Below are 24095 nucleotides of genomic sequence, written 5' to 3'. Positions count from 1 at the left end.
GAGCTCCATGGCGGTCATGGCTCTCATAGCGCAGAACAGCAACGTGAACTCCATCAGTGGTATTGAAGTGCTGGTCACATTGTTCACACGGTCACTTATCAGAGTCATTTCTTTGGGCTCTCCCCTTAACGCTCCATAGCATTCATAAAAGCACTTTAATTGATAAATGCTTTACGTAAAAAACACATAAATCCTCAAAGCCGCACTCCCGGCCAGCAGGAGACCCAATACTAAAATATTCACTGCACTCTGAAAACTCACCCCATAACGCTTTGCAAGCATTCTTTTACAAAACATTTTTGCCCATAACTCAGCCTGTGGTGCACCAAGGAAAATGGGACCACCACCAAAACATTCACAACAATGTACTCTTTCTGTCTACGTCATTTTCTGGTCCCCACACTGAGTTAGTGGGGACCACCCAATAATAACCTCTCTGACCATTCAGTGTCTGTTTAAGCTCAATCATAGCTGGAACTTTTGTTTTACAGGTGAGAGTAGTTTGTGTTTTGAGGGCCTTGTTTGTAATATTGTTGCAGTAGGTCTGCCAGCCCTGAAAATATGTAATACACTATGGCCCTCATTATGACATTGGCGGTAAATCCCACTTACCGCCATGCTGACTGCCGCCAACATACGGATCCCCACCTCCTCCCCCTCAACTTACAACATGGGAGGAGCAAGTATTGTCAATCATGCATCCTGAGGACCTGGCAGGAGTAGCAGGAGGACTGGACTCTTTTAAGTCAACTCTTTACTACTTTCAACCCCCCACCTGCAGGCCACCATATAACGGCACCCCTACGCTCACCCCCATCACTCCACCACCTCACATAGACCCCACCATCACAACCTACTCATTCGAATACCAAGCCCTGCATGCACCACCAATGCATGGACTTCACTCACAGCCCTGCATGGACACCCATAACTAAAGCATGCACATTAAGAGAATCACCTAGCCCACAAAATCACTACTCACACAAGGCAAAGCTGACAGGGCAATCACAACCATAGAGGGCAACACACCCATGCACAAGATGTCATGCGCAGAAACAATAACACTGCATTGACATCCCCACAGGTCCCCAACACAATGTCACCAGAGTGGAGGTGCCAGCGTCATCCAGCCGCCCCCCCCACAGAACAGGCCCACAGTGATGACAGCAGCTCTGGACGCCTGGATCTGGATGACCAACCTGGCCCATCAGGGATCTCCGGACAGTCGGTTACCCAGGCACAGTCCCATACCACCACAGAGCCTCCCCACTCCCCTTCTCTAGTGGAGAAGTGTGGCTCAATGGTTAGAGCGGCAGACCCTGAAGCAGAGATCTGGCTCAAGACCAGGGTTCAAGTCCCGCTTCGGCAGGTCTTGGGCTCAATTCCCCTTGACCAGATAATTCTTGCCTCAGTGCCTAATCTAATTCATGGGTCCCACTCTGCAACTCTGGGCAATAGCTTGCTTAATCTCCACAACGGCCCCAACAGCGCTTGGATGCCTGGCTTCACCCTGGGGGTGCTCAGGAGTGGGCGCCTCACAGGGAAAAGCCAGGAGGGGTTCCATAGCGGTATGAGTACAGTGCCTTGAGACCCTAACGGGTGAGTAGTGCGCTGTACAAGTGCTAATTTACATTTTACATTTACATTTACTCAGGAAACACCAGCACAGCACCCACCCAGCGGGCCCATACCTCTGTCCCCAAGACACGTCAATCAGCAGTCTGTCCACCACTACAGGGACCCCAGGGCACACCACAAACACAGGACGATCAGGGACCTGGGGTCAGTGGCATTGGGCACACGGTTCAGGTGACAGAGGCACAGGACAACAGGGAAGCTGGGAGGACTGCTGTGCAACAGGGGGAGGACAGGCTCAGGGAACCGGCTCTCCAGGAGGCACTCACCAACATCCTAGGAGCATACCACCATTCCCAGGAGACTATGGGCCAGTTACTGGACAAGTGGCAGGAGACCCAGCGGCTTCAAGAGGGACAGTACCTGGTGATCAGGGAGGACCTGAAGGACATCCACACCACCCTTGTCACCATTGTATTGGTGTTGGCAGACATGGCCATCACCATGTGGGATGCAGTGGCACACCAGCGGGCCCCTGACACTAGCTACAAAGATGAACATCCCTCCACATCTGCTAGTAGACAGGAGGCCCCGAATCACCCCGCAAATGGTCCCTGCGATCCAGGCAGAAGCCAGAGAACATTGCCAAGACCCCGCCAGGAATGAAGACTCTCCTGATTGTCACCCTTGTGTCCCACTCTGTCACCCTGTCCACCTTGAACTGCCATTGCTCCCCTTCATATGCCCCCTTGGACAATGCACCTGTGATACAAATAGACTGGACTCTATCCTGGACTTTCCTCCGCCATCAACCCAGCCCATTCCACTACCCCCTCTACTTCTTAGCACTTAAATAAACACCATTTAAAAAATACAAGTGTGGAGTCTGTCAAATGATTGAACTATGCAATAGTTTAACACGCTTTAAACACTGCAATACAACTGTACAGGAATAAATACATAGGAATGACCTGTAGTAGGCTTCAGTGAACACACCATGTGCCAGAGTGGGGCACAGATATCTGAAAATAGAGATGCCAAAGGGTACAGTAAGTGGCCATAGAATTGGGAGAATCTGCCTGCCATGTACAATGTCAAACACACAACTGTCAGTGTAAAGTGAAGTTACAGTGCCTTACCTCTGTGTCACTGGAAGTATTGTCCTATAATTGCTGTTCTGTTGTCCTCATCCTCATCCTCTGCCTCCTCATCTCCACTGTCCACAGGGTCCACTGCTGCCATACGCCCATCTCCAGCCCCATCCTCATGCAGAAAAGGCACCTGGCATCTCAAGGCAAGGTTATGCAACATGCAGCATGCCACGATTATGTGGCAGACCATCTTGGGTGAGTAGTACAGGAATCCAACAGTTAGATGTACGCAACGAAACCTGGCCTTCAGCAGCCCGAATGTCCTTTCTATTATTCTTTTTGTTCGTCCATGTGCCTCATTGTAATGTTCCTCTGCCCTTGTCCTGGGATTCCTCACAGGGGTCTGTAGCCATGAGAGGTTGGGGTAACCAGAGTCACCTTCAAATATCGAAGAATACCTGTTAGCCACACACTAACCCGTATGCCCAACACCATACCCATTCACCAACATACACAGGGATACCCACCTTCCCCCCCTTTTTGTTTTGTCATCCTGTCCTTATGTGCATTAGTATCATCTGGCGGAGGAGCAGAGGCACCAGCGATCGAGGGAGCTGCATCCCACAGCGCCCATGAGGCCGAATCCACCGAAGGTGAGGGCACCAGTCGGACGGAGGGTGAGGGGAGCACCACGGCGGAGACATGAGGGGACAGTTCTGACAGTGATACCTCCTCTGATGGAAGCTCCCTGGTGGTGGCAGACACCTCTGTGCCCACCCCAACTACAGGTACAGCCGCCACCCCGTACCAGCACCGCCCTCCCAGCAGCCCCTCAACGAGTTTCCCGTGCCCACTCACCCAGGAGGGTGGGCATCTCTTTCACCCCATGCACCTCAGGCCCTGCCCCAGTTAGCCCTGCTGCCCTGAGTGAGGAGGTTATTGACCTCCTGTGATCCCATCTCTGTTGGGCAGTCAACCATAGTGAATGCCATCCAGGGGCTGGCAGCCCATTTGCAACAAACAAATGCATTCCTGGAGGGCATTCACTCTGGCATGGCGGCCCAACAGAAACCATTACAGGCTCTGGCCTTCTCTCTGATGGCAGCCATTGTCCCTGTTTCTAGTCTCCTCCCTCCAACTTCCTCTACCCAGTCCATTCCTCTCAACTCCAACCTATCCCAAGCAAACAGGCAGACCAGCATGCACACAAGACAGCACACAGAAGTGGTTCAGGCAAACACAAGCACCACACATAATCCCACAGGCACTCGCATAAACACCACCCAGATGCAGACATACCAACATCCACTGCCCCCACTGTGTCACCCTCCACCTCGTCCTTCACCTCCCTCCCAGTAGCGTCTCCACTCACACCTACATGCACTACATCCTCATCCACTAGCTCCTTCACCATCATGCCTATCACTACACACTCCTCATTGGCAGTCACAACCCCCACATCCATGCACACATCCCCTGTGTCCTCTCCCATTGTGTCTGTGCCCCCTCTTCCCAAAGTACACAGATGCAAGCACTCAGACACCCAACAGCCTTCCACCTCACAACAGCATCCAGCTGATGCACCTGCACCCAAGATCAGCAGACAGACACCTCCAACAACCACTCCCTTTTCCTCGACTCCCAAACATTTACCCTCTCCCCACCCAAATGTCCCTAAGAAGCTTTTCCTCTCCACCAATTACCTCTTCCCTATCAATCCCCCCTTCCTTTATGTCAGGCCAGGGTGGTCAGAACCCAGGTGAACACCTCAGCCACCCAGTCCATGGCCACAGTAGTGTCAACAGCTACTGCAGGTGGGAGAGGCTTCAGGGAACCAACCATCAGCAATGAAAGTGTGCCTGCACTAGCTGCCAAAGAGAAGGGCAAAGAGGCACCAACAGCTGCCAAAGGGAAGGACAAGGAGGCACCACCAGCTGCCAAGGGGAATGGTAAGGAGGTACCACCAGCTGCCAGAGGGAAGGGCAAGGAGGCGCCACCAGCTGCCAAGGGGAAGGGCAAGGAGGCACCACCAGCTGCCAAGGGGAAGGGCAAGGAGGCACCACCAGCTGCCAAAGGGAAGGGCAAGGGGCTTGCACCAGCAGGCAGGAAGGACAGGAGGCCTGGGGCTGGGACTGATTCTGAGCCCCCACCACCAACCATGGCAGTTCAGCTGTCTGAGGCGGCAGGGAAAGGGCTGGAGCCTCCCCCCACCACTGCCTGCACCGCCACCAGCACCACCACCAGCAGCAGCAGCCCCAGTGGGCAGCCATCCAAGGCTGCAGGGGATGGGTTGGAGCCTCCCCCCACCACTGCCAGCCCCAACACCCACCCTGCCACTGCCACCACTGAGCAGTCATCACCGCAGGTGGGCAGTGTGTAGTCCTGCCTCCATGGGCTGTAGTGCATCCCAGACACTGCAAATCCTGTAGGTGTGACACCCAGGTGAGAGACTGTGAACTTGCACTCCCCAAGTGCTGCATCACTGGGCACAAGGCCCCCTCCAGGACCAGTGGAAGAAGCCATCCACTCACTGCATCCTTGCCAGGATGAAGCACACTGGGCACAAGGCCCCCTCCAGAACCAGAGGAGAAGCCATCCACTTGAGAGACTGTGGCCTTGCACTCTCCAGGACCAAACAGTGGGCAAACCACCCACTTGAGAGACTGTGGCCTTGCACTCCCCAGGACATCGCACAGGGCATGTAGCCCCCTCCAGGACCAGTGGTATACCATCTTCCGGCTGAGGTGCACCCCCTTCCCTGTCCCCCTGAGGTGCCTGTGTATTTTCGACCTGATGCCCCTGCAGTGTTCTCTCCGTGTTGTTGCAGGAGTGAGCTGGGGCCTTGGCCTATGTGTAGTGGCCCTGTGGCCCACGGACCTTGAGGACTGGGCAGTGTCCCTCCATTTGGATATATGTATATACTGTTTTGATTTAGGAGCACGTATTTCTACTATTTTATCTTTTTACACTCACTTTAATCAATTCATTTTGTCCTTGCATTATTCATGAGGAGTACAGGATGGATATGTAATGTTATTGCATCTGTTTGTGTGAATGGTGTTGGGGGTGGGGTGGGGTGTTGCATGTTGCGTGTGTGTGTGTCACTCTCTTTTTCCTCCCCCCTCCCTTGTGTGCTTGGCGGCAGTACTCACCGTGGTCGTCTTCACCAGCATTGATGTTCGTTATGCATGAAGAGGTATACAAGCATGCGGAAGATGTGCAACTCGGGCTCCATGGCGTTGTGGTTGTTCCCTGAGTCTCCAGAGGTGAGTCCTTTGACTTCTGTGTTCTGTTTCCGCCGTGCTTTTGATGTCGTTGGTACCTCCCTGGAAAAGGTGGCGGATAGGGCTGTCTTAATACAGTGGGCAGAACATTGTCTTCCACATTGCTGTTGGCAGTTACCACCGTGGTGCTTGTTGCTACCGCCGTGGCAGTCAGTGTGTGTTAAAGTGGCTGTCTGTTTGTGCGGTTTCCGCTGTGGTCATAATTCCATTTTTGTTACCGCCGGCCTGTTGGCGGTATTACCGCGGCTTTATCACCGACCGCCAGGGTTGTAATGAGGGCCTATGTCTTGTAGGGGCAAAAAATATGCTTGCACTGCATTTTTTTTTTTGCTATTCTGTTTTCATGTGGTTATGCTCTCTAGGGGCTAACTGTATGGTTACATGATCATGCTTCTTAGAAATACTATTTTTTATTGTGGTGTCCTCTAGGGGCTGTTCTGAGCATTACAATCAACATACTACAATATTCATGGCACTCAGAAACTTGCCCAATATGTGAGGGTTTTATAATTATCACACAAGACATAGGGCCAGTTTTACAAGGCCCTAGCACCACGAAGTGTCAGTTTCAGTGACACTCTGGTGGCGCTATGCAGTGCACCACATTTACAAAGTGGCGCTAAGCCACTTTTTGTGGCTTAACGGCACCTTGTTAATGTGGGCCCCTCTGACGTAGTTTTCTGCATCAGAGGGGCGTGCACCTTGGTGTTGCTGTGGGTGTTCTACTGCAGCACCCATCACTTTTGACGCTGCCACATATTTACTAGAAGGTGTAAATCTGTGGCAATGTAAAAAACTAAGGCCCGTATTTATACTCCGTTTGCGCCGAATTTGCGTCGTTTTTTTCGACGCAAATTCGGCGCAAAACTAACGCCATATTTATACTTTGGCGTTAGACGCGTCTAGCGCCAAAGTATGAAGAAAGAGCGTCATTTTTTTGCGTGAACGCCTTCCTTGCGCTAATGAGATGCAAGGAAGGCGTTCCCGTCTAAAAAAATGACAGCGACGCAAATGCGTCGTATTTATACTCCCGGGCAAAAATCACGCCCGGGAGGTGGCGGGTCAAAAAAACCCGCATTTGCGCCTGATTTTAACGCCTGGGTCAGGGTAGGCGTTAAGGGACCTGTGGGCTCAGAATGAGCCCACAGGTGCCCTCCCCTTCCCCCAGGGACCCCCCATGCCACCCCTGCCCACCCCAGGAGGACACCCAAGGATGGAGGGACCCATCCCAGTGAAGTACAGGTAAGTTCAGGTAAGTATAATTTTTTTTATTTTTTTATTTTTTTTGTGGCATAGGGGGGCCTTATTTGTGCCCCCCTACATGCCACTATGCCCAATGACCATGCCCAGGGGACACAAGTCCCCTGGGCATGGCCATTGGGCAAGGGGGCATGACTCCTGTCTTTACTAAGACAGGAGTCATGAAATGGCGTCTGGGCGTCGAAAAAATGGCGCAAATCGGGTTAAGACGATTTTTTAGCGTCAACCTAACTTGCGCCATTTTAAGACGCCCTAACGTCATTTTTTCCCAACGCCGGCGCTGCCTGGTCTATGTGGTTTTTTTCCACGCACACCAGTCAGCGCCGGTCTGATTGCGCCGTCTAACGCCATTCCATAAATACGGCGCCCGCATGGCGCTTCAGAATGGCGTTAGACGGCGCAAAATTTTTTGACGCTAAACTGCGTTAGCGCAGTTTAGCGTCAAAAAGTATAAATATGGGCCTAATGCCACTCCAGGGGTGGAGTTAGCATGGCACAACGGGGAGGAATACTTTTATTCCTCCTCGTATTTTGCTTTTTCCATCAGTGCTGCATTTTTCAGCACAGATAGAAAGAGCAAAAGGCCACGAATGGTTGTTTTTTGTGTGCAGGAAGGGATGCCTTCCTAAACATAAACAATCATTGAAAAATGACAATTTGGTACTTCTATGTGTGCTGCATTCCGCAGCACAAATAGACTTGCCAAATCACCATTTGTAGATTGTTTATGTTCAGGAAGGGACACCGTCCTACACATAAACAAGCAGTCCCCTCAACGCAGACACCCTTGCACTATGGTGCAAGGATGCCTGCGTTGACGCAGACTGCTTAATTTAGTGCAGGGGGAAGTGCAGGGGTGCGCCGTATTCTTCTAAATACAGTGTATTCCTGCATTTCAATGCTGGCACAGTACAGCGTTGCTATTTTTGGCACAGCACTGCGCTGCACCAGTTTCTTGTAGATCTGGCCCATAATTTCAATCCCACTATAAGCAGAGGTTTGCACAAGAATTGGAATTTAGCCAGGGCCTTGCAACCATGGCCTTAGTCTATCGAACAGGCCATTATTCAGACAGATAAACTGAAGGTCTATCGTGAATACAGTGTTGTCAGCACCAATAAAGCAATAGCTACAAGGCCATTTGCATCGGAACACTTACAGTTTAGCCTTTGGTATTAATGAAAAAAAAGTGAAGATGGCACAAGTGTTATCTTGCCCAGCTCCCGTGCAAGTTAGATGTAGCGCTTCTGAGTAAGCTGTTTTTTCCTGCCAATGGATGTATTGGCAAATAAATCTGGCAACAACAGAATATTCTCTAAGCTAAGAAGGAAAGAGACAACAGCACACTCGAGCAACATATATCTGAGGTGTAGCCATGTCATAATGCAAGAGCGTTGGGTGCTTCTCATCTACCCTGACTGACGACTGGGTTCCTTTTTATGCCAGTTATTAATGGTTTACTGCCAACCGGCACTATCTCAAGAAAGTAGATCAAGTCAGATAGGGTATCCGGGGCATAATTTAGGAATCTACTGCTCTGTGGGCCAAGGGGAGATTCCCACTACTCTGTGGAATCTCGCTCTGACCGAAGCCTTGTTACACCAGAGCGGGGACACACTTAACATATTTTAGGGTTCCTCACTAAACATTGCAGGGGCCACTTACATTTTCATTGCTTTACTAGAAAGGATACCGTAGATAAATTAGCAGGTGTGCTTGTGCTGGAAGCAGAGTTATTTATTACATTTGAATGTTTCCTAGGCAAATAAAATCTGCTAAAATCCACTTGGGAGTCGTTGGAGGGTGGGCATGTAGACATGGTATGGATGGAGCACAAGCGAGAACTAGTATAAGAACCGGAACCACAATGAGGAGCGAAGGGGTAAAGCAGGATTCCGATATATGGTTTACTGAAGTACATTACACGCTGCAGTGTAAACTACAATTGTGAAAGACATACATGATTAAATAAACGCAAAGGGCCGAAAATGAATTGAGGATCTTAATCTGCATTGGTTCAAAATGAAGTGAGAAGGCTAATAGGTAATAACGGCTTGCAGGAAAATAAGAAATGGGTTCAAAGCAACTGCAGTGATACATGGACAGTAATAGTTTGGTTTCCAAGACACACTGGGCCATATTTACACTTTTTGACGCAAAGCTGCGCCGCCGCAGTTTTGCGTAATTTTTTTTACCGCCGGCTAACGCCATTTCGATGCGCCGTGCGGGCGTCAAATTTATACTTTGACGCACGGCGGCGCAACCAACAGGTGGGAGTAATTTTTTTTTACGCACATCGCGCCGTCAAGTCGTAAAGGAAAACGACGTTAACGCGACGCAAATGACTGTGGGTCGATTTACGACAGCGCAACCCAGAAAGCACAGTTTTTTTAAATGTAATAGCGTCAAAAATACCCGCGAACACTGCCCTTTCAGCAGAGGAGAGCCAAAATGGATCCCAGATGCCACTACAGACCCCAGGAAGATGACAGCAGACCAGGAACCAGCCAGGATGATCCATACAAGAACCAGGACATATATAGAAAAAAAAAGAAAGTGTCGCTTCAGTGCAGAGGAGCAGGAAATCCTGGTTAAAGAGGTGACGGAACACCAGCTCAAACTGTTCGTCACCACTAAGTTGCCAATCAATAGGAGAGAGGCCATATGGCAACAAATTGTTGACAAGATCAACAGTGTGGCTGAAGTACGCAGGACAGTCACAGAGTGTAAGAAACGCTGGCATGACTTCAAACGTAGGACAAAGGAAAAAATGGCCAGGAACAGGAAGGCAGCACTGCAGACAGGAGGTGGGAGTCCAGCATACAAGGAGGCCCTGGACCACATGGAGGAGATGGTCGCAGCCGTCATCCCCGAGGAGATCGTCACAGGGATTCAAGGACAGGACAGCGCAGACTACCACGAGACAACGCACATGCAGGGTAAGTCACATGGGGAATTATAATGCAATAATGTTGACTGTAAGCAGGGGGGGAAATACCACTACACATTGCATGTAAGTCAGCATATACATGGAGTGGCATGGGTAAAGGGGCACCGCAGGGGGGCATGCCCTGCACATACAGAAGCTGAGGCACATCATTACACAACACCAACAACAGTCCCATGGGGGCATCCTGTCATGACAACAATGGAGCTAAGGGAAAGCCTCGACAGGAGGGAAGGCCACTACGTCAAACTTACATCCTGGCACTTGTCAGCCAAAATATCTCCTACATCAACTAGGGCCCTATCAGTAATCCAGTAGCCAAAACAACAACTGCAATTTAACTGCGACAACAGTTGACACTAACACCTCTGATCTCTGTGCAGCTCAAGTAGCCAATGGCAGTAACCACCCCATGGAACATACATACCTAAATTAGGGGGTGAGGATGACATCTGCAACAATCTCCTGAAACAAGACAAAGGCCCCAGTACACTCATATGTCAATGCCCATAGTTGTCACATACATCAGCCAAAGTAAACAGCAATAGGAGCCACACAGCACTAAGGACACACACATGCTGCATATGTCAGGGTCCTTCACGTGCCTGGCTAACAAGGCAACATCACAAATGTCATACTGCTCAGACAACAGCATTGAGGAGGGGACACATGCAACTGGTCACTGAAATACACCTGCACAGTCAGAGGACCATATAGGACATTGATACGATAAACAGGGCAATCCAATTAAACACACATTACCCAACATCAGCTGGACACATTAACAATGTCTACATCCATATCACATAATAACATTGCCATGCATAGGATATGCCACATGTCAATTACAATTAAGTCAATGTGAACAATCAGGGATTGGGGCAGGTCCTGAGAGGCAAGTGTGCTGCCAGGGCAATCACAACACCCACAGCCAGTGAAAGGTCTCACCATAAGAATACATATACACGGAGGGTCGAGTAGGACAAAAAGATAGCTATTCCCTATTTGGTACAAAGCAACACCTAGAGGCGATTAGGCAGACAAGTCAGATAACTCTATATCATACATGTGACACACAGGTGGGCCATAGGCCTATAATAATGCCCATATGAAGGACAGCAGATAGCAATACCAAACAAGATCACAAAGTGAATTCATCAAAAGGCTGGCATGTTACGTAAAAATTGTCACAACACAGACACACTAATTGTACCCTGCTTCATTGCAGAGGAACATGGATCTCCTGCCGATATGCCTGTCCCTGATTTCCCTGATGACATGGATGACGAGCCCATAAACATTCCCCAGGAGACCATCCAAAAGGTCCTTGACACCCTCCAGACCCCACCTTCAGTCACAAGGAGGAGCACAGAACAAGCAGCCATCACAGAAGAACCACCCACCACCCCAATTGCAAGACCTGCCAGCTCCTACACAGCTGAGGACTCTGATGACACCGGCACCAGCTTTGAAAGAACTGTAGTTGGAGTACAGCGGGAGCTGGCCAAGGAGGTGCGGGTGGGGATGCAAAATATGTCAGCCAGCCTTGAGGGGGTGCGCTCGTGCATGATGTCATCTGCAGATCAGGCACCAGCTATGCAAGCCCTAACATCCATACTGCAAGGACTACAAGAAACTATAAAGGAATTCACCACTGCAGTAAGGGAGTTGCCACAACACCTCGCACCCCAAACTTTCCACTGCATGCACAAATGCAATCATGGCTCCCTCAGGGCCGACCTGGCTGCCTACCATCGTGATGTAGCTGCTATTCTCAAAAACCAGCAGGCCCTCCTTGCTGCAGTACTGCCCTTAAGAACTTCACAGGGAGCAGCCACCGGGATGTCTGACTCCACGTCTTCTAACACTGAGGTGTGTTTTGCCCCTTCACAACCAACAACAACAAGGACAAAGCAGGCAACACACACATCAGAAGAAGAAGACATGGAACAGATCACATTCACACGGAAGAGTACCTGGAAGCACTAGTCCCTGCACCATGGCCTACTTTGACCAAGGTCCTATGTTTTGTCAATTGCCAGTCTCAGTACAACTATACTCAATGACTGTTCTGCTAACCACTGTATGACTTGTCAGCATTGCCAGTGAATGTCTCTCTCCTACTAATCGGCAAATCCTGTCCCTCTGCACTGTCTGTGACATCACCCCAGCATGTCAGGAGCATCATCCACACCCCTTCTGTAGGGTCACCATGTAAGAATGCACTAGAACGGACTCAGCAAACATGGACAATGTACATTTTGCACTACAGCACCTATCAATAAATAGCACTTGCCCAACTAATATGTCTCTGTGTTATTTCACACATCAACTGTGTAGTAGATAACTCTAAAGTGCCTGTGTGACAACCATGTAGCTTGTCAATACAACTGTCCTGACATCATGTAGTCTGAGACATCTGTGCAGTGGCCAGGATTGCATCATAGCCTGACCATCCTGAGGAGAATAACGGATGAAGGGAGAAACCACACACAATCATGCTGTGTTGGACAGAATAATGCTCCATCAATAGCAATCAAAGTCAACTAATGGTGGCTGATAAATGTGGGCACCATGCAATACTAAAACATGAAATTATGCAGTATAATCTAAGCAAACACAACTAAACATAGCATCAATCACCCTTTCTGAGTATACTTCCATGAAGGGAAGTAATGCTGAATTTTTGCACACATGATCTATGTCAGCAATGAAGACAACAAGACAAGAGTGTTAACAACACCTCATCTACAAAGATGTCCCTGAACATCACACTGCAGTCCGACCTAATAAATTACCCACAATACCAAGTCTGGAAGCACACTTTGTGATGTAGAAAACATACTCATCAACACAATTTCTTGGTGATCCATGTAAACTACAAATGGTGGTTCTATCAAATGGTGGATACTTACCAAGTTAGCACAGGGGTAGCTGCCATTTTAAACCTCTATTTTCTTCGGTGCGTAGCATAGGACACAAATGTCATAGAAAAACAATCACCTACACTGATGTCAAGGCCATGATCAAGTAGCAGTTAACACATAATGCAAAGGGTTAACTAGATATTTATTCATATGTATTCACACCAGAGGCAACTAAGGGAAAAGTCATACCTACACTAATCTAACCTGACTACTCCTTACCCACAACTGTCCCTAACTAACCTAATCTAAACTTACCCTACACATATAACGAATCGATCTAAACATCAACCCGCCACCCACCATTATGAGACAGGACACATGCAGGACAACACATACTAACCTACACACATACTATACTATCCTAAACAATCATATATTTATTTGTATTTTTTTTATACATTTTTCTTTTTTTTTCTAAACAGACAGGAATCCCAACATTGACCCCCACCCACCCACCCACACACTCAAAAATGAAAACTAGAAAGAATAAGGACCCCCCACCCTCCTCCCTAACACTAACTAAGTTAACAACCTATACTAACCTAACACTAATCCCCAAAACCCACCTATCATGATAAAAAGGAAAGAGGAGAGAGGGGAGGGATAAATGTAAATGAACCAAATAAGTCCTAGAGGTTGGCCCTCCGTAGGGTCCGCCTGATGGACCTGACCCGCTTCTTAATGTACGCCACATCCTGGCTCAGCTTGTCCACCTTCCGAATGAACTTGTCCATTTTCAGGTCTAAAGCCTGGAATGCCGCAGGGTCAATTGGAGGTGCTGCTGCTGTCTGTGTGCTGGCAGAGGTGCTTGGTGTGGGAGTTGTTTGTAGCCCACTGGACTGTCCTGCAGCTCTGAAATTGCTGGGTCCAGGTCGTGCTGCAGAGGCAGGGACAACGGTCCCCGCCGTTGCTGGGGCCACTTGGGGAGAACTGGTGGATGTGGTGGTGGTGGCTGTAGTGGGCAACGTTGGGCCACCCTGTGGTGAGGCCCACCATGCTCCGGAGGCCCGATCCGCCTGGTATTTTCGGGCCATCCGTCGGAACCCCGACTGCACCTGCAGGATGTGCCGGTATCTCATTGCCCGTCTTTCAAAATCATGCCTCTGTGCGGCACTCATGTTTGCAGCTGTGAAGAGAAAGGGCAACTATTTACCATAGGAAATGCATTGGGTGGAATAGCACAATGGGTCAATTGGAAAAGACTTTTACTGTAGTTGTAACAGCTAATTTCACCACATAGATCATTGAAAGTCTCAGAGGAAGTACATGGGAAGCCTGCATACAAAAGGGCATCTCATACCTAGCATATACATGTCTATACATGATGGGTGACATCAGCCTAAACTTCTCATCAAAATAATTGGTTATGCAGCTGACATTATGGCTGCACCTCCTCCGCCTATTGCCTTGACTACATATGTCAGTCTATGTGATAACAATCACAACCCTCAATATTTGCCATTTGTAATTGTTTTTGCTAGTATAGAACTCATGTGCCATAACCGAGTGTGTACACTAGGTTCAAAACAAAGTTGCAAATGGTCACAAGTATGTGTAACATACTGGTTGCTACAGTCCTAGGTACCCTATTCCCAAACACATGGCAGTCTTTGAGGTGGGGTGGGAAGAACAACCAACAATCCCATAATCAATGCACACCCAGGAGTGTCTAGAAAGCTCAACAAGTTTTTGCCTCCACACACACAACACCAGTGAAGGCCTAGAAACAAATTGGAGTCAGCTAAACCTTGTCCAATCCAAGGTCCACACATGTCAAAATGTACTGACTTAGGCCAACATCACATACTACCAGTGAGGCATATTTTATTACACACACAGAGGAGCAAGAACACCCATGATCATGAGTAGAATTTACACCTAGGCCATTGCACTCTAGTCCCACACACTTCTAGTTCAACTTGTGGAAGTACATGCCCCCGGAAGATCCAACCTACAGTGTACTCAGTCCATCGTTAACTAGGGAAGCAGCATATTTCAGACAAGCCTTTTGCAGAAGCTATCTGGGAGAATGTCAGTCTGAAATGCAGAATCAGTCCGAGACAAGTCCCAGAGCAACTCTTATATTAACCAGTGTATTCCACATGACTCACCCCATTCCCCATAGCGGGCCCTACTAGAATGGCCTACAGACCCAAAATCTGAGAAATGGATAAGCATAGGTCTACTCAAAATGAAGGGATAATTGAAATCCCACTAATGGAACAATACTAATGAATGGGCAGCGCATCAAACCTTGAATTCTGTTGAACACACAGTAGTCCATCATGCATCACCAGCAAACATTAAAAATAGCACACATGCAACACTCAATGTAGGTGTCGGGGTCCGCAAAATGAGCCACCTCTCCCACAGTGTACGGTGCAGGTCCACCTGTAAAGCATGGAAGGAAGAATATACTCAGAATCCGTGCACTGACAAACAATTGCAATTACAAAGACAATGTGAGAATATGACATGAGTAATGAAACACTTTCACACATGCTCATACTGCATGGAATTATTCTTGAGCAACATTTACATTGAATGAGTGTCCTGCTACAGTTACACACCCTACTACACACATGCAGTGGCCTGGACAGTCATGTGGTGTTAAAGATGCACCTCCAATATTATGCCCCAACAATATAGGGGTGCATTCATCTCATCATGTGCATCCAAGAGAGACATCCAAAAGCTCGTTACTTGAGGACTGCATGACCTCTCAAACTCAAACAGCCTACGTGGTCATTTTCCCTACACACCAACCTGACACACATGTGACATATGTGTGGACAACATTGCTAACTTCAATTGACGTGAAGGCAGCACTCATTTATAGCATCATTTTGGGTTTACAAATGTCAGTCTAGCTATGGCGTCTACATATGTAGGTATGATGTTTCAACATCCATTTTTCACTGGCTATTGTGACCTGTAGAGTTGTAATTGAGTCATTAACGTGTTGCTTGTCTGACACAAAGGCAGCACTACATTACATACTGCTACAGGCAACCGGTATGTGTCGAAAACATGAGCTACCTGACTGCTAGCATTTGTCTTCCTTCACATTGTGCAACAATTACCCAGTAGGTTTCCCTAGCATTACACACAGTCAGCTACTTATCTGGCAGATTGGGTAACAATCATCACATGTCGCCACACAGCTTTAAATTGTGCACATGTAATTGATGTGTACTCACCAACATGGCCACCAATCCTGATTCCCAGGTGGTCCACCAGATCTTGCTCCCTGGATATCAGATCAGCCCAGCGGTGCTTCAGTTGATGTTCATTCCTTAGGCTACCATATACACGGACCAAGTGATTGCACACCTTCCCCCACCGGACTTTACGGGCCTCCGTGTGATACCCCTGTATCACCCTACCCCCAGCCTCCAGCATGAGTGGGAGGAAATGACAAACAAGCCATATAAATCCACCCAATTCGTCCTCACCCATCCTGGCAAGCCGTGGCCTACCAGACATGTCAGCACTGACAAAGGGGAAAAAGTTGGAGAAAAAGGAAAAGGGGGAAATGGGGAAAGGTAGAGTGGTGAAAAACAAACAAAACTTAAGATGAAGAGCCCAACTAACCCCTATATTACAGTACCCACAACAGACTCCCACAGACAATAAATGAAACACTGGACTTGACAAAATAATACAACACAGACTCAGACAGTATTCAACAACAAGACAATGATGACAAAAGCACAATTGAGAAGGTACACTGGACACAAAAGCACTAATACACAGGACAACACTTTCCACACAGCCACACAGTCTAGAATAATCTGAGACTGCAAAGTGAAAGTGAAAGTACACCCACTGTACAGATTCTGTAAACAGGATATCCTATTACATCACATCCGGTATAAAATGGCCGCCGTTTTTTCCGCTATGCGTCATTTTTTCACGCATACAGCTTGTGCGTCATATTTTTTGACGCATAGGAGTGCACATAATGCAGAGTCCAAAATGTTTTCATCATTGGTCCATTATATTTGTTTGAGGCTTATTTTACAGTTCTAGAGTTGAAAATTAAGCCGCTGGCAATTATGATATCTAAATATGAAAAATAATTCAGACTCTGCATTATCTGCACTCCTGTGCATCAAAAATTATGACGCACAAGCTGTATGCATGGAAATATGACGCATTATGGAAAAAAATAGTGGCTATGTAATGCTGGATAGTATTATATCTGTTTTTAAGATATTTCTTTGACTCAGCATTATCTGCACTCCTGTGCGTCTTTATGACGCACAAGCTGTATGCGTGGAAATATGACGCATTATGACAAATATGTCTTTCATTTGTCAAATTGTGAAAAGAATTTTGTCATGACCAAACGGTGCTAAGTGATACACATTTGGGGTTAGCTATGGCAAATGTCCCTTATAGGATGTATAGAAGGTATTCACAGTGCAATAGTAATGATTGGTCAGAATGGATATTACTCATAATTGTACACATATGTGGGTAATTGCTGATGGCTAATTTCAAAATATGAATGGGATACCAGGATGTATTCCTTAGCAAAAATGTGTCCACATTTATCACGGTAATCAAAATTATATAATGGCCAAATAGGTAGTGCAATTGTCGCCTACACTTTTTAAGGGGGTAACCATGTCCTAATTACGAGTTAATGTATCTTAAATGTGTTTTACTTTTGACATGTAGGCCACACATGCGCCTTATCCATGTGTGTGCTTCACATGTGCATATATAATGTCTATTTGGGGGGCAGTAGAGGTGGACTTAGGCTCCCAGCACCCTAGGGTTTGCTCTTCCAGACTTGCAAATTTATCCAAGGTTTTCACAAATTCAGTAATGCTAAACCTGCAGCAGCAGGCTCATGGAAGCAAATAGGGTATGATTCACTGTTTGCCATTCTGTAATCCCATTTGCCCATTTGACGTTTGCCCTATTGATTCTTTGGAGAAATCTGACATACCATTTTGCATTGATATTTTTTGCTAAATCTCAACGTTCTTCATGTCCTGATGGCAAATAGGTTGTTGATGTATGTGGCCCTTTATGCATTACCTGTTTTAGTGGCATGTTTCATTCTTCCTGCTAGGTTACAACTGGGACACTACTGTGATCGGCTGCTTGCAAATATATGGTTGATTGGATGGTACATGTTTATGTGTGTGGTCCAATATTGATCCAGTATCAACTGTCAGGGTGTATGTTGTCACTGTAACTTCCAGGTCTCCTCATGAGTTAGTGGCAGCTAATCTTGTTTCAATTGGGTATTGTTTGTAGCAAAATTTGAGAGAAGCCATTGAGGACATGGTCACCTACACATGGATGGTCCCACCCTGTCACTGAAAACGTGTAATGAGACTTTCAACTGGGCAACCTTGGTCTGCTGAGTGAGAGAATGTCTCAGGTGTCTGGATCCGGCATGTGTCATTGCAACATTTGTACTCCAGTTGGCCTCTGTGGATGGTAATGTATCAGGAAACATCATATCCTCTGTGCAGGAGTAAATGGCTGGTATTCAACACACACAACTCATCTTTATCATTTGAACAATGTTACTCAGCGTTTGAACAGTCAGGGTCCTCATATGTGTTGACTTTTCATGGACATTATCTGAGGTTGCTGGCTTTGATGGACCCATTTACACCATCATACACTATGGTCCTGGTCCACTGTCACACTTTGTAGTTTAGGCATTAATGAGGGCCAGACAACGGAAGGGCCAAGATTTGGCTATTCAAGGGCACTGTCACAAATCGGATGCAAATAACAGTCAGATGATGCAATACTATATATTTGAGTATACATTGATGAGGCTAATGACAAATTAGTGTCTGTGGTACAAGAGGTTTTGGACAGCACATGTGGTCCATAGATGGACCCCAGGTATCTGTAGAGTGACCCACGGACAGGTGCCAGTCAGGCTGACAGGATGCTGGGTCAATCAGGAGCAAGTTCTTTCAGTAATTACATGATCACGTGTTCTGACTAGGACTGGTCAGAGGGAGCAGTAGACAGTTGAGATGTCACACTGTGTATGTCCTGTGTTGTTTTGAAGGTGACACATGAGCCCTGATAAAGTTTTCTACGGCAACATTAGTGTCAAAGCTTAATGATGAAATAGCTCAAATTCAAACATGTATGCAGTAGGAGGCATCAGCAGGGACGGGGCATGTACATTTGGGTGGTGTGCATGGAGGGATCACTGGTGTGGCCTCCATCTGTGTCTCACTAGTCCTGTCAGATGGTATTTGCTGATAAATTGCCTACAGTACCTTTCACAGAAGAATCAATCTACAGGTGATACCAGGCCTTATAAACTCCAAGCCAGTGTATTATATGAGCTGAGTTCCATGCAGTGAGATGGTAGTATGACAATGGTAGGCACAGGAAAGGGTGTGGCACACTGGATGACTCTTGTGAGTGTGTGTGTGTAGATGAGGGAATCTCAGTGTACACAAATCGGCATTCCAGGGACCTCTTCAGACAGGTGGGGTTTGAGCAGCTGCAAGTGTGTATAATGTTTTTAGAAAAGGGCTGACATGTAGATGGGATGTGATGTGCTGGATGCTTGTCATAGGTGTAGCACTTGTGCTGTGAATGTTCTGCTTATGTGTAACTCTAGTGACAGATAGTCATTGCAATGATAGTAAGTAGTTGGAATTACTGTTGGCAAGAGTCTAGTACTACATTCCTGTTCCTGAAGCATTAGCATGTGAACTGCCTGATGTATGAGGCCTGTGTTCCCCTAGTTGAGTGATGGTGTTTTAGTTGTGTGCCATCTGCTGTGATGATCCATGATTACTACATGTATGTGAGTCATATGTGTGGTCCTCAGCTATTGTCCTTCAAAGGTGAACTGTACAGGATGTCTGTAATTTACATTGTGTGTGTATTTGACCATTGTATGGTGGCCATTACATTTGTGGTGTATTTTTCTGTGTCATGAGTGTTATATCATTCTTGCTCAATGAGACAACATTCTTCTTCAGATATTTCAAGCTAAAGGTGGGCAGAAATGAATAGGCCAAACCATGATGTGGTGTTTGTTATCAGTGTTTATTTACAATAGTGCATTAAGTGGTGATGGTGACAATTATGACAAGAAATTATTTACAATCTGTTGGCGCCTACGCACTCCAGCAGCCGTGTTTGGTTGTTTCCCTTCCTGTTGCAGGCCAGCATCCTCCTCTTCTTCGTCTTCAGGCATGTATGGGTCTGGTTCGAGGAGGGGAATGTTCCTTTTTACACAAATGTTGTGCAATATTGCACATGTGAGTATGATCCTACAGACCATCTCGGGGGAATATAGTAGGCTACCGCCAGTGATGTCAAGGCAGCCGAACCTTGACTTGAGGATCCCAAAGGTGCGCTCAACAATGCTGCGTGTCCTCTTATGGGCGTCGTTGTATGCCCGCTCTGCAGCAGTACTTGGGTTCCCAAATGGTGTCATTAGCCATGGCTGGATGCCATACCCCTGATCAGCTGAAAGAAAAACACAGAATGGGATCATGTAGATGTAGCTGGCACTATTGAAAAGACCTTTAATGGCAGTAGTTGTCTTGTGTTGTCTGTGACTCTTTTGTGTACTAATGTGACATCCTATACTTGTAGGCTGTACCATCTGCATTGTGTTGTTTCCTTGGCTGAACGAGTGTTTGTCTGCTAACCGTTTGTCATCAGTATGTTTTGGGATTTGCAGTACAGTGTGCCCTCCCTAGCATTGTGACTTGTGATACAGGTGTCCGTGTGTCTTCACTGAGGGTGAGATGATAGTTCCATGCACATTTAAATTTGGAAGAGTTGTTAACAACAAAGTACCCTGTACATCCCATCCCTTGAAACTTATGCAATGTATGAATGTAAAGGTCATTGTGACACTTACAATTTGCAAGGTGACATTTAGGCAACCACACTCATTAATGTCTTCACATTAGGCTGTACAGTAAATTCCAATGTGTGACAGGTTCAATGGTGACTTAAGAAACATGGCTAGTGATGTAAGGACCTCAGTGTGTTCCTGTCTAGATGTTGCTGTTGTGGTGTATGTGTTGTGTGTCCTAGAGGGTTGCTGTGCACTGTGTATATAAGTAGGTTTCTATACTTACCAACAAGTAGTCCATTGCCATACCATCCATCCTGGAAGTGATGGTTGATGGTGCAGTGACGGAAGATGAATGAGTCATGTACACTCCCAGGATGTTTAGCCATGATGTTGCTGATCAATCCCTGGTGATCGACTATGGCCTGCACGTTGATTGAATGTGTGTGCTTCCTGTTGCGGTAAAGGTGTTCTGTTGCAGCAGGTGGCACAAGGCGTACGTGTGTGCAGTCGATTGCACCAAGGACGTGTGGGAAGCCACTGATTGCGTAGAACCCCTGTTTTGTTTCCTGCTGCTTCTGCAGTGTGTTAGGGAAGCAGATGTGGAGGGGTGTCAGGCGAATGATGGCATCCAGTACTTTTGGCAGAAATGCGGAGAATGATGGTTGTGATATCCCGCCAACCATGGCACCAGTTGTTTGAAATGAGCCACTTGCCAGCAGGTGAAGTACGGCAAGCAGCTTTGTTTCTATTGGGATGGTGCGGGGTGTCACTAAAGTGGGGGCCAACTGCAGTTCAATGTTGCGCAGCAGCTGCTGAATGGCCTGCCAGTTCAACCGGTACCTCTGTATGATGTCGTGTTCCCTGAGGCCATGCAGGGTTGTTCTTGGGTGGAATATTCTCTCCTGCCTTCTGCGCTGCCTTTGGGGTCCCTGCTGGTGTTGTTGTAGCTGCTGTTGTTGCTGCTGGGCTCTGCGTCTACGTGCAGGATAAAAATCACCTCCATGTCTCCCTGTTTCTGCTCTGCTGCTCTACTGCTCTGCTGCTGTGATGTTTGTTGTGTGTGTTCTGATTAAATACAGGTGTGTTTGCCCCATTTTAACGCCTGCCCTTACCCAGGCGTTAAATTTTGACGCAAATCGGGCTGTGCATTATTTTTTTGCTCCGCCTCCCGGCCGAGAGTCATTTTTGCCCGGAAGCATAAATACGACGCACGGCCGTTTGCGTCGTTTTTTGGACGGGAACGCCTACCCTGCATATCATTAACGCAGGGCGGGTTGCCGCATCCAAGAAATGACGCACACAGCGGAATTTTGACGTCCGCGGGATCGGGCGTCAGGGTTTAAATATGGGGCAACGTTTGGGCTGATTGTGCGTCAAATTTTTTGACGCACAATCGGCGCAAACGGAGTATAAATATGCCCCACTGTTACTAAAGTGTGCCCCAGGCACTCATCGCATACTGGCGAATTCTGATTATTTAAAAAAACACCATAATGACTAAAAACAACATAAAATGAAACATATATAAAAATATCTTTTTAAGTGTAAGTGGTACAGCATTGTTGTGAACGTCAGTGCTGCGTGTCAAAACAAAAGGAATCTAGCACTTATCCATCTATTTCTATGCAAAATAGAGAGTGAAAGGTGCAACACTAGACATGTATGACCCCTCTGCACTTTTGGCGTCACGAGGAGGATAAAGAAGTGGTTTTGTACAAACCTAAAATGTGTAAACCGCTATTGAAAAAGGGTCCTGAATATTGTTGGATGCTGTGCGTTCTTTTTCGTTGAGGCTCCCAACAATTGTTCAGGAGTTTGGTGTCACATAATAGCTTTGAGTTCTGGATTGCTGATGTGAATGAAACTCGAATTCCTTTGGAATAGTAAATCTTGTAATCAAGGATGGAAGAGCCTGTCAGCAGTACCATCTAAAGAAGTTGTTTAAAAAAACTAAAATTCAGCTTTATGGGAAATGTACATCCTGAGAATCTAGACACAAAGAGGCTTTCTGTGCACTCAGTATCAACCCTAAGTTCTGAATTGCCTTTATTCCAAGACGTCATCGCTTCTTTGTGATCCTACCTCCAAATGCTAACCAATGTTCACGCTTCTATTACCAGCTCGTCTCTTTATGCCTCTGACTTTGCCTCTATCTTGTCTAAAATATACACTATAAGAACAAGTCTCACATTCCTCCTCACTGTTCTTTCTCTTGTATACCCTTAGTCACTCTGCAAAACTCAACCCTTCACCCCCTATTCCTATAGAGTTAATGACAATACTCCATTATGCCATACCGTTTTGTCCCCTTCAAACCCTAGAGCCGTCAAACTATTAAATCACTCACTTCACCCCAGAGCGCTGTTTTACGTGACGACACTTTTCAATCTCTCACTCCTCTCCAGAACTTAACCACATTTTGTGTTCAACTCGGCTCCTCGCCATCTCTTACCCTTTTGTCTGCTCAGATATCTCAAGTCCAATTTCCGAGCACTTTATTCCATATAAACGTCCCTGCCACACTTGTCAAACTTCATCAAATGCATTGACTACAACCAGCTTTCCACCGTGCTAATTCTTATTGACCTCCCTGTGGTCTTCATTAAGGTAGATCATGACACATGGAAAAGACCTCTCACTATGTCACGCATTCCCAAATGAGCAGTAGACTGAGTTTCATCCAGTCTCCCAACCACTGCTTTTCTGGCTCTTTGTGTTCTTTGTACTCCCCATCAACTCCTCAACATGTTGGAGTTGTCCAGACTTAACCCTAAATACTCTGCTCTTCTGCATGGTTAAGTCTCCTTTGGGAACATAATCACCTAACAAACCTCTCCTAATTCCTCTCTACTGTTGCATCACTAACCTTTTGATATCTATTGTTCTCCTTTCACATCTAAACTCTTGTAACTCCGACTTCTTCCTCCTCAGCAAGATGTATCAGCATACAAAACTTTCACCTAGTAAAGCCATAATTAACCCGTTACTTATGAATAATGATTTAGAACTATAACAGCCTTCTGATTAATCTCCCTTAATACTCAATCTCCTCATGTGACAGACAACTTTGATAAGAGAACAACTAATTTCTATAGCAGCATTCTGATTAATGTTCCTTAATAGTCATTCTACCCATTGGATTGGAACCATAAACTGTGTCTTGTTAACCTCCCTAGTTGCACATCCATGTCC

The sequence above is a fragment of the Pleurodeles waltl genome, chromosome 8, assembly GCF_031143425.1.
Source record: "Pleurodeles waltl isolate 20211129_DDA chromosome 8, aPleWal1.hap1.20221129, whole genome shotgun sequence".
NCBI classification, from domain to species: domain Eukaryota; kingdom Metazoa; phylum Chordata; class Amphibia; order Caudata; family Salamandridae; genus Pleurodeles; species Pleurodeles waltl.
Note: the sequence above shows the minus strand (reverse complement) of the source record.